We start from the raw sequence: 16009 nt of genomic DNA on the forward strand, positions 1-16009 counted from the left end.
GTGTAGGAGGTTTTTCTACTCTCCACATCCTCTCCTGACCTGCCTCTTGACAAATCTGTATGCAGGTCAGGAAGCAACTGGACATGGAACAACAGACTGGTTCCAAATAGGAAAAGGAGTACGTCAAGGCTGTTTATTGTCACCCTGCTTATTTAACGTATATGCAGAGTACATCATGCAAAATGCTGGGATGGATGAAGCACAGGCTGGAATCAAGATTGCCAGGAAAAATAATATAACCTCTGATATGCAGATGACACCACCTTTATGACAGAAAGTGAAGAAGAACTAAAAAGCCTCTTGGTGAAAGTGAAAGAGGAGAGTGAAAAAGTTGGCTTAAAGATCAATATTCAGGAAACAAAGATTATGGCATCCGATCCCATCACTTCATGGCAAATAGATGGAAAAACAGTGGAAACAGTGGCTGACTGCCGGGGTCCAGCCCCGGCTGATCCAGGGTATTCGAAGCGGGGACGGCGTCGGCGACCTATTTAATTATTTATTCATCAAAGATATAAAGAGTAATAGAATGAGGATAGCTCAGTAGGAAAATTCAGTGGAGAAAAGAGGCTGAGTAGCTTGGTTTACACGGGAGACCAATAAAACTTCAAGACAAGAAGTTTGCACCACTTACGTAGGCCGCAGGTGTCCTTCCGTTCTCCCGAAGGAGAGGAGACACTGAGGCCTCACCGGTCGGATCTTAGAAGCCCAGGCATAATTAGCAAGCATGGCGGGTTCCGTGCTCCAGATGGAGACTCAGCCAGAAGTTGAAAGAGAGAGCGACATGGGGAGACCAAGTTTTGGTGAACAAGGCCCGCAGTTTATTTTCCAAAGTAGTTTTTATACCTTAAGTTATGCATAGAGGATAATGGGGGAAGGGGTAGAGTCATGCAGCAAGCCAGGCTTTCTTCCTGCAAACTTATCATATGCAAAAGTTCAGGTGATTGACATCATCTTCTGGCCCGGAGGCCTGTTAACATTTTAAGAAACTTATTTTTCTCTAAAGGTGATTATTCCAAAGTCAGGCATCAGCCTCCAAAAAAGCATTGGACAAAGCTGCATTTTACATTTCTATACACCCATTATATCAATCAATACACTGCCAAGGACACAGTAGGTAAGGGGAATGGAGACTTAGCAGCAAACATTGGCCCAACAAGTGAAAAACCCTTCACCAATACAATTTCTAATCAATCTTTTAACTACTCAAAGGAATCTGTGTTTAGGCAGTTTAGAACATCTCCTGCCTCTCACAGTTGGGAGGCTCTGAACAATCACATGTGGCCGGAAAAACCCATTCAGGCAGGCTAGAGGATTTCCAAAGGAGTTTGTAGGTTGAAACACTGTCACATCCAAGAATTATTAACTGGAGCTGTAAGCTAACTCTTTTTTCAGAGAGAGGTAGTGGGAGACAGCCCCCTGTAAAGTCAGAGGTGTAGGTGAAAGCACAAAGCAGAAAGTAGGCAGACTCTGGTTTGGGGGGTAGATGCTCGAGAATTTCCAGGGGGACTCCTGAGGCTCGATCCCGCCTTTGCGTATGCCGAGCCTCCTTCCTCATGACCTTTGTCATGGGCGGAGTGCCTCACGCTGGCTCCCGGCAGTGATAGAATTCCAGTTGAGCTAGTACACATCCTCACTCAATATGCAATATGCCGGCTCCCGGCAGCTGACTCTATTTTTTTAGGCTTCAAAATCACTGCAGATGGTGACTGCAGCCATGAAATTAAAAGACGCTTACTCCTTGGAAGAAAACTTATGACCAACCTAGACAACATATTAAAAAGCAGAGACATTACTTTGCCAACAAAGGTCCGTCTAGTCAAGGCTATGGTTTTACCAGTGGTCATGTATGCATGTGAGAGTTGGACTAGAAAGAAAGCTGGGCACCGAAGAATTGAGGCTTTTGAACTGTGGTGTTGGAGAAGACTCCTGAGAGTCCCTTGGACTGCAAGGAGATCCAACCAGTCCATTCTGAAGGATATCAGTCCTGAATATTCACTGGAAGGACTGATGTTGAAGCTGAAATGCCAATACTTTGGCCACCTGATGCGAAGAGCTGACTCATTTGAAAAGACCCTCATGCTGGGAAAGATTGAAGGCAGGAGAAGGGGATGACAGAGGATGAGATGGTTGGATGGCATCACTGACTCAATGGACATGAGTTTGAGTAAGCTCCGGGAGTTGGTGATGGACACGGAGGCCGGGCGTGCTGCAGTCCATGGGGTCACAAAGAGTTGGACACAACTGAGTGACTGAACTGAAATGAAGTGACACCCTCCCCAGCATTTATTGTTTGTAGGCTTTTTGATTATGGCCGTTTTAACCAGTGTGAGATAATATCTCTTTGTGGTTTTAATTAGCATTTCTTTAATGATTCACGTGTTGATAATCTTTTCATGTGTCTCTTGACCACCTGAATGTTTTGTTTGGAGAAATGTCTATTCAGATCTTCTGTGCATGTTTTTGTTTGGATTTTTTTTTTTTTTTTTTTTTTTTTTTTTTTTTGTATACTGAGCTGCATTAGCTCTTTGTAAATTTTGGAATTAATCCCTAGTTGCTCACATTGTTTACAAATATTGTCTCCCATTCTATGGGTTGTCCTTTCATTGTGTTTATGGTATCCTTTGCTGTGCAGAAGTTTTTGTTGTTGTTTTAGTTTAATCAAGTCCATTGGTTTATTTTTGTTTTTATTTCTGTTGCCTTAGGAGGTGGATACAAAAAAAATATATTGCTGTGATGAATGTCAAAGACTGTTATGCCTATGTTTTCCTCTAAGAGTTTTGTAATACCTCATCTTATATTTATATCTTTAATCCATTTGAACTTATTTTTGTATACAGTGTTAGAGAATATTCTAATTTCATTCATTTACATGGGCTGTACAATTTTCCCAGCACCACTTATTTAAGAGACTGCCTTTTCTCTTTTGATAGTCTTGCCTCCGCTGGATTCATAGTCCTCAATTTTTATTTTAGAGTGATTTTGAGGCTTCTTAGGAATTACCTGACTGTGTAGTTAATTAATGCTTGCTATTAGCTCTAACTTATAGTTATTAATATAGAAAATGCAGTGTGTATCATAGAATATAAAGGACCTAAATGCTCAAAGTTCTCTCAGTAAATATACAATAAATCTTAGTGTAATTGAAATAATATTTGAATGAAAGAATTAATCATAATATTTGACAAAATTGCAAGATTCTGGAAGTATTTGGCAAAAAGGAAGTGCTATATATTAGTTGTTATACATAATGAAAGCTGTGTTTTGGAACGGTAGTATTTTTAAAGATTACACTTTATTAAAAATAGTTATTCACTCCTTTAAAGTATTTGAAACAATGTCATTTCCCTTGGATCATGAATACAATTTTACAAAAACAACAGACATATGTATGTGTGTCTATATATTTATAGTACACCCTTTAAAACCACCTTTCATTTTCCAGTTTTTCAGGGCCTGTTTCACATCTTTGTTCTGTAGGCTATATAACAGAGGATTTAACATGGGAATCATAAGGGTGTAGAACAATTATGTAATTTTGTCTTGATGTGGAGAGTAGGAAGTATTTGGCCTGAAATACAAGAAAAGTACAGTTCCCTAGAAAATTGTCACAACATTTAAAAGAGAGGTGAGGGTAGAGAAAGCTTTGAACTTCCCCTCAGAAGAGTGGATCTTCAAGATTGATAGGATGATATAATAAGAGAAAAGGACTCCTGAAATGGTACTCAGTTCAATAAAACCAAAAATAGTGAATAACGCCAATTCATTTACCTGTATATCAGAGCGGGAGAGGAGGAAAAGTGGAGGTAAATCACAGAAGAAATGGTTAATCTCATTTGACCCACAGAAACATAAGTGGAATGCTAATGCCGTGTGTATCGGAGTATCTGCCATTCCCACCAGATAAACCCCAGCCATGAGCAGGGAGCACATCCAGCTGGACATGCTGACCACATAGAGCAAGGGGCTGCTGACGGCCTTGTACTGGTCATAGCCATCACTGCCAGCAGGAGACACTCAGAATCTGCAAAGATATGGAAGACGAAGAATTGCAGAGCACAGCCATAGAAGGGGATTGATTTGTTCTTGGCAAATAGGTCCATGATCATCTTGGGGTGAATTGCAGTGGAATAGCAGAGGACACAGAAGGAGAGGTGGCCGGGGAAAAAGTACATGGATGTGTGCAGCTGGGGATCCATCTTAATCAGGAATATCATCCCAAGATTTGCCAAATGGCCAATGAGATAAACAATTAGAACCATGGTAAGTATGGTCGCTTTGTCCTCGGTGTTATCAGTAATTCCCAAGAAAATGAATCCAGTCAAGGAGGAGCAATTCCCTCCACCCATTTTTTTTTGTTCTTGTCTAAGCTTTCAGAAAATGATCAAGAAAAGGACACATGGATGTATAACACTTCTGCACATCTGCAGTATATCATAAGATAGAACACAATTCTATCTGCAATTGTCTTCATATTCAGAAAATTATACATTCATGCACACACTCTTGAAAAAGGCATAACTGTTATTACTCAATAAAACAAGTACCTGGTATAGAACGTTGGGAAACTGAGCCAAATCTAAATGTAATTTGTGAGGCATGTTACTTTCTACAAGCTTGTCTCTGAGCCTTCCTTTCTTTACTTCAAAGAATACATTTGACAAATTTACCTGTCTTCTCCTCTTCAAAATAATGTGGGTGAGACTCTAATGTTAGAGATATCTGGCTGTAAGCTTCAGGACTAAACATTTTCTGTGAATATTCATGTGGATACAAACCAAGATAACAATTCTAATATTTCTCAAAACCATGATTGTTTTAAGAGTATCTGTATCAGTTCCAGAAATAATCAGCATATCATGGATTGATCATAATACAATAATTATGTTTCTGGTTTGGGTTTATGTTATGTTCAGTATTTGGTGAGACATTAAGCAAGTATTAATGAGCAGTTCTCTAGATGTGTATTTTTGTTTTGTCATAATATTAATTACCTTTTTGTGGGAATAATCTGGTGCCAAAGAAAGAGTCTCTTTACTCATTGAAGGGAAACATTTCTACAAACTTATTTAACACATATATTTTTATCTCTTGAGCTACCCTGTAGCTCAGCTGGTGAAGAATCAGCCTGCAATACAGGAGACCCTGGTTCGATTCCTGTGCCAGAAAGATCCCTGGAGAATGGATAGGCTACCCACTCCAATATTCTTGCACTTCCCTGGTGGCTCAGATGGTAGAGAATCTACCTGCAATGTGGGAGACCTGGGTTCAATCCCTGGGTTGGGAAGATCCCCTGGAGAAAAGAACAGCTACCCACTCCAGTGAAATATAAAAAAGACTTTTTCTTTATAAAATGGAAATGAGATGAGTGATAATAAATGCTGTAGGCTTCCCTCGTAGCTCAGCTGGTAAAGAATCTGCCTGCAATGAGGGAGACCTGGGTTTGATCCCTGGGTTGGTAATGAGCTCTTAGAGAAGGAAATAGCTACCCACTCCAGTATTCTTGTCTGGATAATTCCAAGGACAAAAGCACCTGGCGGGCTATAGTCCATGGGGTCACAAAGAGCTGGACACGACTGAGCATACACACAGCTGGGGTTTGTAATCAGGGATTTAGATGAATCTCAGGAGGGATTTAGCTTTGGTTTTAAGACCCTTTTAGCAGCGTCTTTTACATATTTGTTCCTGAAACTATAAATCAAGGGATTCAGCACTGGGATGATTATGGTGTAGAACACTGAGATGATTTTATCAGTGTTGGGAGAATACAGGTAGCCAGGTCGTGAGTAAATGAAGAGCAGAGTTCCCTGGATGATGGCCATGGATGTCAGGTGAGAAGCACGCATAGAGAAGGTCTTCTTCCTCCCACTGGAAGAATGGATCTTTAAGACTGAGAGGAGAATGTAAAAGTAGGAGATGATGATGACGATGAAGCAGATAATTTCCACTGAGCTGCCATACGTGGAGAGAAGCCACTCATTAAGTGATGTGTCTGTGCACGATAACTTAAGCAAGGGAGGGAGGTCACAGAAAAAATGACTAATGACATTTTTATCACGGTATTTCAGAGTAAACGCAAAGGATGTGTGCACCAGGGAACTCATATTGCCTCCAGTGTAAGACAAGACGATCAACCATATGCAAATGCCCCGAGACATCACAGCCGTGTACAGTAAAGGGTTACAGATGGCGACATAGTGGTCATACGCCATGGCAACCAAGATTAAAGGATTCGGTATCTGCGAAAGTACAGAAGAAATAGAACTGCAGGGCACAGCTGTGATAGGAAATGGACTTGTTCTGAGAGAGGAGGTTGACAAGCATATTGGTAATGATGACTGAAGAATAGCAAAGGTCTACAAAGGATAGGTTACTAAGGAAAAAATACGTGGGGGTTTGAAGGTGCGGATCAACCTTGATTAACATCATCAATCCAATGTTCCCCATTAAAATCATAGAGTACAAAGTCAGAAACAGGAGAAACAGGACAATCTGCAGTTCAGGACGAGTTGGAAACCCTAACAATAAATTCTGTTACTAAGGTATAGGTTCCATCTAAAAAGTCCATATTCTGTGCTGTTTTCTTCTTATGAGAATTCTAACATCCTAAGATGCTATATTGATAGAGAAAAAGATTAGATATAGTTATAAGGTTATTTTATTGTTTCAACAAAAAAACAAGCAATCAAGTCAAGAGTCCCAGACCAAAGTGAAAGTGAAGTCTCTCAGTCATGTCCGACTCTTTGCAACCCCGTGAACTGTAGCCCGCCAGACTCCTTTGTCCATGGGATTCTCCAGGCAAGAATACTGGAATGGGTTTCCATTTCAATCTCCTTCCAAATATAAATTATGAGAAACATATTTCAGAATTTACTAGCTTTATCTCATGGTTGATAGTTTTATTTTATTTGTTTGAGTAATAGCTAGTTCTTCCACTGGACAGACATGTGCAGATAACATCTCATATTTCTTACTTTTTTTAATTCTCAAGTATAGACCTATAGCTAGTACAGAGGATTAAATGAATAATGAAGTAATAAATGAAATGATGATAAAAGGAAAAATATATCTGTTATTAAAAGTATGTTAACTTGAGTACATCTTGCAATGATAATTCTAGAACAATGTACTCCTTCTGTCCAGTATTTAATAGATAGAAGTGTGTTGCACTCTTGACTGTAATTAGGTTGATGCAATGAGATATACTTCAGCCATTAAAAGAAATAATATTAGTGAAATGAAAGCAAATGTCAGTAATCATCAGCTGAGAGCATGTTTTAGACAGGGATGAGTTTAAGGAAATTCCTTAAATCCTGTCAAGATACTAAGTCAAGGAGATTAAAGTGATTAACTGCTTTTCTCTTTGGCATTCTTTATCATTCTTGGCTTCTAGTAAGCACAGCATAAATATTAGATGACTGAGTAAAGTGGGCAAAAAATTAGTATTAAGTTAACGTCTCATCTTTAAAAATCACTCTATATAGCCTCCTCACTAATTATATATGTGAGCAAACAAAAATAGCTGTGTTTAATTTTTATCCTAATATAATTCAGGTTAATTGAGTCTAAGAATTTTGTCAATTTCTGTTTCTGTAATCTCAGAGGTTTTCTGGAAGCAAGGAGAATTTGAACATGACTTTGAAGTATAAGACTTTTTATTGTAACCTTGAAAGATGACTTGGAAATCTATAAAACAAGCAAGTGAAACCTCCAATGAGCTTTGCTACTAGTGCCACAGTTGGCTAGAACAAATGGTTGGCGTCATTCTCTCACTTATATAAACTTATTGAGACAGGTACAGGGCTAAGAACTTCATTGTTGTAACATCATCTAATCACTAAAAGTATGCTATACCATAGGCACAGAAAAGTCTAAGAGAATTAGAAGGGTTAGGATGCTGTCTTATGTTATTACCTCAAAGAGTATGCATGAGATGAGTACCTTGTTAAAATAGTAGTTAATTTATTCTTACTTTGCCTGTTTTCAAGGTAATCAGAGTGTTCAGAAATGATAAGACCTAAATTTAGAGTTAATAAGCATTTGGTTAGAATCTCATATTAGCCACCTGGACTGTATGACCTTGCAAAATTATGTGTGTGTGTGTATAATATATATATATATATATATATATATATATATATATATATATAGAGAGAGAGAGAGAGAGAGAGAGAGAGAGAGAGAATCTGCTATACTTAATACATATACTATATGTATATTATTACATATAACATTATATATATTTAAAATTTTACTATAATAATGACAATAGTATTTCACATGGTTTCTCTGCCAGGTTAAATTAGGAAAACTATCTATCTATACTTTTTTGCTGTCTCACTTTAGATAGACTGGCACATAATAGGTAAAGAGTGAAGATTAGTTTCAATTACTCCACTGGTCTCTACTCAGCAGTAAAGAAAGAATCCATTTGCCAAAGCAGGAGATGTGGGTTCAATCCCTGATCTGGGAAGACCTTCTAGAGAAGGAAATGGGAACCCACTCCAGTATCCTTGCCTGGAGAATCTCATGGACAGAGAGGCCTGATGGGCTACAGCCCGTGGGGTCACAAAGAGTCAGACACGGCTTAATGACTAAACAACGACAGAAACAACCCACTGCTCTCGCTTATCCTTAGCTAATAATTAGAACTATGTCACTAGATTTTAAAAATAATAGTTATCATTTATATAATGATTGTGATGTGAATGCAATATTCTAAACACTTTACATATAATTTATTTACTTGTCGCACAGAAGTACACGCACAAAGTTTCATGCAGTTGCTGTCACTGCCGTCTTTCTCTCACAGTTGAGGGAGCTAAAGCACAGAGAGCGGAGACCTAAGACGTGATGAAAATACGATTGGAGCCCAGGCTCCTGCCTCCAAAACTTCAAGACAGATTGGCTGTGTAAGCTAGATTCTCATTATTGATTCCGTATGTTGCACGGGGACATTGAAGCTTAATGTTCCGAGTCACTCCGCAAGTAGTTGACAGGTATAATTCAAATTCAGATATGTGTGAAGTCAAAGTTCATGAGGACAACCATGAAGGTGGTTAGAGAATTAACAGTGCAGCCTCCATGAGACAGGCTGTGGTGCAGACTTGCTGAAGGCAGCGCAGAATGACTCAGTTATTTCCTGAAAACACAGTCCATTGCTCTTGGGGACTCACAGCAAGCATCCCTTCCAATAGACTAAGAAGGGTTTCCCTGGTGGTTCAGCCCTTAAAGAATCTGCCTACAATGCAGGAGACCTGGGTTTGATCCCTGGTCAGGAAGATTTCCCTGGTGAAAGAAATGGCAACCCATTCTAGTATTCTTACCTGGGAAATCCAATGGACAGAGGAGCAGGGCGGGGCCACAGTCCATGAAGAGTTGAACACGGCTTAGTAACTAAATCACCTCTACCACCACCACCACCACCACCCATGTAGAGAAACATGAGTGAGAAGAGAAGCACGAGGGGAAAAGTCAGAGATGAGAGTGAATCTTGGATTCTTGCTTTCAATGGGAATGACCAAAAAGATTCAATAAAACTGAAGTGATTTGCTAAATTTTTCATAAATGTATAGCAAAACAATGTTAGAATAGAAAATAAATTAAATGAAACTATCATGTTTCAGTTGGCTACATGCTAGCCAATCATGTTTCAGTTTATTTCTGTTAACAAAAAAAAATTATTTAAACAAGGTAAGTGTCTCGGATCCCTGTAGAAGCTATAGAAGAATGACACGGGTAAATTTATTTGTGGGTAATATGCTCATACATATGACTTTGTAACTATTTTAACACACGTAAGAGGCCTCAGATCCATAAAAGTCTATTTTTGCATCAATAAAGCCAATCTGGTAAACACAGAAGCTACTTACCAAAGAAGGAGACATTTTCCTATTACCTAGATGAATAATTTCACCAATAGAACCAAGGACTTTTATATACATTCTCAAGTCATTAGGGACCTACTAACTGAAGGTTCCAAACATGTTCATTTCCAAGAGATTCCTAGGGAATAATTAGTAGGTTATTGTGAATTATTATTTTGAAACAGCTTCATAATTATAATAGCAATTCTGTTTGCATTAGTTTGAAGAGGCAATTTTTACTCTCAGTAATATTGTGGTTGTTTTTTTCTGACACTTGAAATCCCACTAGAGTCCTACACTCTAATACTGTAGAGGTTCTTTTAAATAGTTCATATATTTTAAAATGTAGCTCTCATTTAAAGTATTTCAAAAACCACATGGAAGTTCCTAAAAATGTTACTTGATGCCCTTAGCACTGAAATGTAATATTTTTTGTTGCACTGAAGGGTGAGACCCACAGGGGGTGCTATAGAACCTGTTATCGCAGGTGCCTTCTGAGAAGACGAAAGGACTTTATTTTTAAAAAATTATCTATCTACCTATCTATTTATTTTTGGCTGTGCAGGATCTTCCTTGCTGTGCATGGGCTTTCTCTAGTTGCAGAGAGTAGGGCTACTTTCTGTTGCAGACCATAGGCTCTAGACCACGGGCTCTAATATCACAGGTTCAGCAGTTGTGGTGCACAGCTTAGATGGAATGTGGCTTGTGGTTATCTTCCTGGACCAGGGATTGAACCCATGTCCTCTGTAGTGGCAGGTGGACTCTTAACCACTGGACCACCAGGGAAGTCCCAGAAGGACTTTTAAATAAGAGTCGTATGCCTGAGCACACCAAAGGGAGGCAAAACCATCCCAGTTACTAAATAAATACAGTTTTTCATCATCAACTTGATTGTTCTTATGTGCGTTTTGTATGACGGTTTCACTAAAACAATGATATTTCAGCTGCTCTCAGAAAAACTTTCAGAGCTTTTGGTGATTACACAGTACTAGAGTACCCTTGGAGAAGGCGATGGCACCCCACTCCAGAAATCTTGCCTGGAAAATCCCATGGATGGAGGAGCCTGGTAGGCTGAAGTCCACGGGGTCGCTAAGAGTCAGACACGACTGAGCGACATCACTTTCACTTTTCACTTTCATGCATTGGAGAAGGAAATGCAACCACTCCAGTGTTCTTGCCTGGAGAATCCCAGGGACGGGGGAGCCTGGTGGGCTGCCGTCTATGGGGTCGCACAGAGTCGGACACGACTGAAGTGAATTAGCAGCAGCAGCAGCAGAGTACTCAAACTGGGAAATTTGCATGGCTACAAACACAGAGCTGTCTTCCCTTCACAGCATTTGCCAAATTTTAAATTGCTTGGAGTGAGGGGTTAAAGATATGTCAAAACCTCTGAAATACAAGAATAGACAATTCTATATTACTTTCGTGCTGAAGAGACTAAGAAAGCTCAAGTATTTATGTGAAAGTCCTAGATCACTATGCCCTAGTAAGAGGGGTGAACTGGAGATACAGTGCATGTTGCCAAAACCAAAGGAATCTGTTTTCTATTGAATGGAGCTTATCACTCTTAATTGCATCAGAAAAATAACTGAAGCTTCATTGATTTGAGAAATCCTGTAGAACATCTTTGTAGTCTGTATGGCATGTAATAAACAAATTACTAAGCATGAAAACAGGAAAGATTTTATGCCCATACAAGAGGGAAAATGCCAAAAGCAAATACACATTGAACCAAAATTGGAGTTGGCAAGTAAGAATTTAAAAATAATTCTAAAAACATCCTAAAGAAAATTATCCAAAAAAAAATTGAAAATGACAAAAGTTGGGAGGCATTCCTCAAATGATTGGAAACCTTAGAAAATAAAATAGAATTGAAAAATACATCTAAATTAGCAACTTATTGAATGGATTTATTGATACATTGAATTTTTAAAAGCAAAGAATTGGATGAAAAATGACAAGGTCAAAAGGGTTTGTATTAAGGATCTTTGGTTTGGAACTTGGCAACTAATGTGGTAAAGGAGGTCATCAAGAAAATATATGCTACTTCCACTCAAATACTTAAATGCTCACCATGAACCAGCCTTAAGAAAGTAGACTTTCCTAGCAAATGCTCTTTCACATTGGCACTGCTTGAGAGGAATGAACTTTAAAAGTGCTTCCACATGTATACCTGTGGCGGATTCATTTTGATATTTGGCAAATCTAATACAGTTATGTAAAGTTTAAAAATAAAATAAAATTAAAAAAAATAAAAATAAAAAAAAAAAAAAATAAAAAAAAAAAAAAAATAAAAGTGCTTCCCATATACTGTGGATCCTAGAATTCTTACATCTTTCAGACAATAGATGGCACCAGAGACAACTATCTAATCTAGTCACTATGCCTCTGAGTCAGTCCTGAAAAATAAACTTTCAGTGTTCTTAAAGATTTTTGTGTAATTGAGATTTCCAATTATGTTAGTACTCTGTTTCTCACTGTATATATATGTTTCTTCAGAAATTTAAATTTTCTTCTAAGAAATTCTCTCATTCCCTGGTAAATTGATAACACTCCTCTCTGTGCAGGAAACTGTGACTCTCAGGTTCCAGTAAACCATCATCAAACAAAAAGTCCTGATTCTTCTCATTCTTGGTGTCAACACCCAGATATTCTTGTTGTTGTTTAGTCTCTAAGTCATGTCTGACTCTTTGCAACCCCATGGACTGTAACCCACCAAGCTCCTCTTCTCATGGAATTCTCTAGGCAAGAATACCCAAGTGGGTTGCCATTTCCTCCTCCAGGGGATCTTGCTGACCCAGTGATCAAACTTGGGTCTCCTGCACTGTAGGTGGATTCTTTATCATTGAAGCACTGGGAAAGCCCTGATATCCCAATAAGTTGAATTAACTTTAAGGCAGGTCAGTAAAATACAATTGAATTAAAGTTGAACTCATGTTCCAGAATAAGCATCAAACTATTTCTTATAGTCACACATATAGGGCTTTTCATGGGAGGCTGTGAGACAAGTAGATCTCAATACCCACCCGTCAGAATTTCAAATATTTATATAGAGGTCTTGACCAGCTTCAAGCATGTATACTGTCCAGATGGTCTCAACAGCAAGTTGCTCTCTCAAGACTGCTTGTGTGGTCTTTGGAAATCTCTCTCGCTGAAGGAATGATGGACAGAATGCACATTCTAAAGACAAGGGAGAGGGTGAGGTGCACACAGGTCCAGTGTGCCAGTCAACCAGATGTCACCTTCTCCAGATGACCTCCTCCCATGGTCCTAAATGAATCTGCCAAATGAGTCCCTTTATGTGCATGAGTCCTAAGTTGCTTCAGTCGTGTCTGACTCTTTGTGACCCTCTGGACTGCAGCTCACCAGACTACTCTGTCTATGGGACTCTCTAGGAAAGAACACTGGAGTGGATTGCCATACTCTCCCCCAGGGGATCTTCCTGGCCCAGGGACTGAACCTGCATCTCCTGCAGCTCAGCAGGCAGACTCTTTACTGCTGAGCCACTGGGGAAGCCTGAATCCCTTTATACACAGTGTCATATCCATATTTCCAGAAGGAGTTAAATGCAGTTAATATCTTGAAAAAATTGTATGAGATGGCCGAGCTACCCTATGAGTAGTCAAGTAAAGTGTCTTGTGTCCCTTTAGAGGTGAAAGCAAACTTCCTCTGAAAGGCTGTTGAAGTAGGCACTGAACAGAATATATTAGCTAAATCTGGCTGCAGAAGACTTGACACTTGCTAATGGAATGAAGTCAGTAACTTCATTGCTATTGCCTAGTCAAGGCTATGGTTTTTCCAGTGGTCATGTATGGATGAGAGTTGGACTATGAAGCAAGCTGAACACTGAAGAATTGATGCTTTTGAACTGTAGTGTTGAAGAAGACTCTTGCGAGTCCCTTGGACTGCAAGGAGATCCAACCAGTCCATCCTAAAGGAGACTAGTCCTGGGTGTTCATTGGAAGGACTGATGCTGAGGCTGAAACTCCAGTACTTTGGCCACCTCATATGAAGAGTTGACTCATTGGAAAAGACTCTGATGCTGGGAGGGATTGGGGGCTATTTTCACCTCTCTATTCTGTTTTCCATTATTATCAATTCAAAATTAATTTTATTGTTCCTGTAAATATTTTGTAAGCCACTTAAAATTGTTTTGGGGATAAAGATAGTTAATTTTAAAATAATGATCTTTCAGTGGTATTTCCAAATCGTGTTTGTCTTTGATGTTATGCATATTTAGCCCTTTTACTATAAAACCAAATCAGTGAGCTGACCATTGGGTATTATGGGATACTATTTATTTTTTAAAAGTGTGTATTTCAATGTAATGTCTATAAAAGCAACAGTCATTTTTTTAATATATAATTTCTGTTTTTATTCATTTATTTATTTCAGTTTGGCCACAAGGCATGTGGGATCCTAGTTCCCAGGCTAGGGATCAAATCTGGACCCTTGCAGTGGAATCAGGGAGTCTTAACCACTGGACCACCAGGGAAGTCCCAGTAGTCATAATTTTTATTCAGATTTTCCAACTTGGACAAAAGAGTAATTAAGCTGATCTTTCTGTCCAGGAACACCCAAGAGATAAGAAGTAGGTACATCTAGCACTTAGGTTTCAGCTAGGAGTTCTAACTAGAATGCTCACCCCTCACATACTTACTGCATGAAAGAAACATCAGCCACAATTCACCTCCGCGATCTTCCTAAATTACTCACATCCTTGATAATTGCTGTTGTTCTGCTGGCCCCATTTAATTCATTCATTCTTGTGGGGTTTTTTTTGTTTTGTGTATGTTTGTTTATGTGAATGTGAATATGTTGAGCTGAGGTTGCCCGTCTTCATTAAGTACTTGTCCTTTGCTATAGCTAGATTTTGAGCTTCTTGTGATAGTCATACATCTTTCTATGGAGTATATAGTATATTTTCTCACAAAAGCAATTTCTTAATTTATTGAATAAATTAAAATGAGTCAACTTGATTGTTTCTTTACAATAGACCCCAAGATGTAAGCGAGGATTTCTACCCAAAATTCAGAACAACCTCCTGTACCCTCCTGTTTTATTTACTTATTTAATTCAGTGTAGACTGTAGTACTTGGATACTGATTAAAATTGCTTGTTGAAAGAATCATCAGTCTTTTTAGACCAGTACAGTTCAAGTGTAGAGGGTGTGTGTGTCTAGAAATTATATTCTTTTCACCCACTCTTGTAGCAGTTGCAAATTACATCATTGTTTTCAGTATATCATACATAACTTCCATGGTATGTGTTAACTAATTTGAAAGTTCACAGAGATGAAGCCACTGCAAAGAAGAGACACGCCTATATCCATATTCTAACAGTTTTAAGTGAGGACGAGGGTCAACATTTCAGCTACAGAAGTGTAGACACACATATGGGGCAGAAGGAACAGTCCATCCAACACTTGAGCACCCTGGGGAATGTCTTTTCCCTAGGAAAAGGAAAGCTGAACATGAATCTATTTTACCAGCTACAGTATTTCAGGCTACTTATATATATTTATATTTTACATATAATATATATTAAGGATCAGAAGGTATTTAAACTTATTATTATAGAATTTTCCCAATGAAAATGTGATTTTAAAAAATATAAAAATGCTTTGACTGAGTCTTTAAAATGATCAGAAACAGGGGTCTGATAGGTGACATTATTAAGATATGATTTTATGTGTATAAGACTGTGAAACAGTGCCTATTTTTTTCATTACCTTATCCTGACACCTTTATCCATGTTTATTCACCTATTTAATTTAAATTAGAGTGTAATACTTGGATACAGATTAAAATTGCTTGTTGAATGAGCTATCAATCTTTTCAGTCCATTACGCATCATACCCTACATTTGATGAGTTAACCTCTGCCTTCAGAAACTACCGTCAGTTTTTTTTGTTTTCTTTTATTGTATCTTCTTTTTATATAAGGTCTTCTCTAATTTTTTGGACTTCTGTCTAAATTATTCCTTTCTGTTCAAGTAGGATAGTACATTTGAATATCCCTAGGTCAAGAAGATCCCGTGGAGAAGGGAAAGGCTACCCAGTCCAGTATTCTTGCCTGGAGAGTTCCATGAACAGAGGAGCCTGGTGGGTTACAGTCTATGGGGTCACAAAGAGTCATACATCC

General features: G+C 38.6%; 2 pseudogenes; both read right to left on the minus strand.

The window, feature by feature from the left end:
* Positions 1 to 3399: 3399 nt before the first annotated feature.
* On the minus strand, positions 3400 to 4349 carry LOC129635503 (olfactory receptor 5W2-like; annotated as a pseudogene).
* A 1275-nt stretch (positions 4350 to 5624) lies between these two features.
* On the minus strand, positions 5625 to 6568 carry LOC129635477 (olfactory receptor 5I1-like; annotated as a pseudogene).
* Between the last annotated feature and the right edge of the window lie 9441 nt (positions 6569 to 16009).

Source organism: Bubalus kerabau, chromosome 20 (genome assembly GCF_029407905.1).
Source record: "Bubalus kerabau isolate K-KA32 ecotype Philippines breed swamp buffalo chromosome 20, PCC_UOA_SB_1v2, whole genome shotgun sequence".
Taxonomy (NCBI): domain Eukaryota; kingdom Metazoa; phylum Chordata; class Mammalia; order Artiodactyla; family Bovidae; genus Bubalus; species Bubalus kerabau.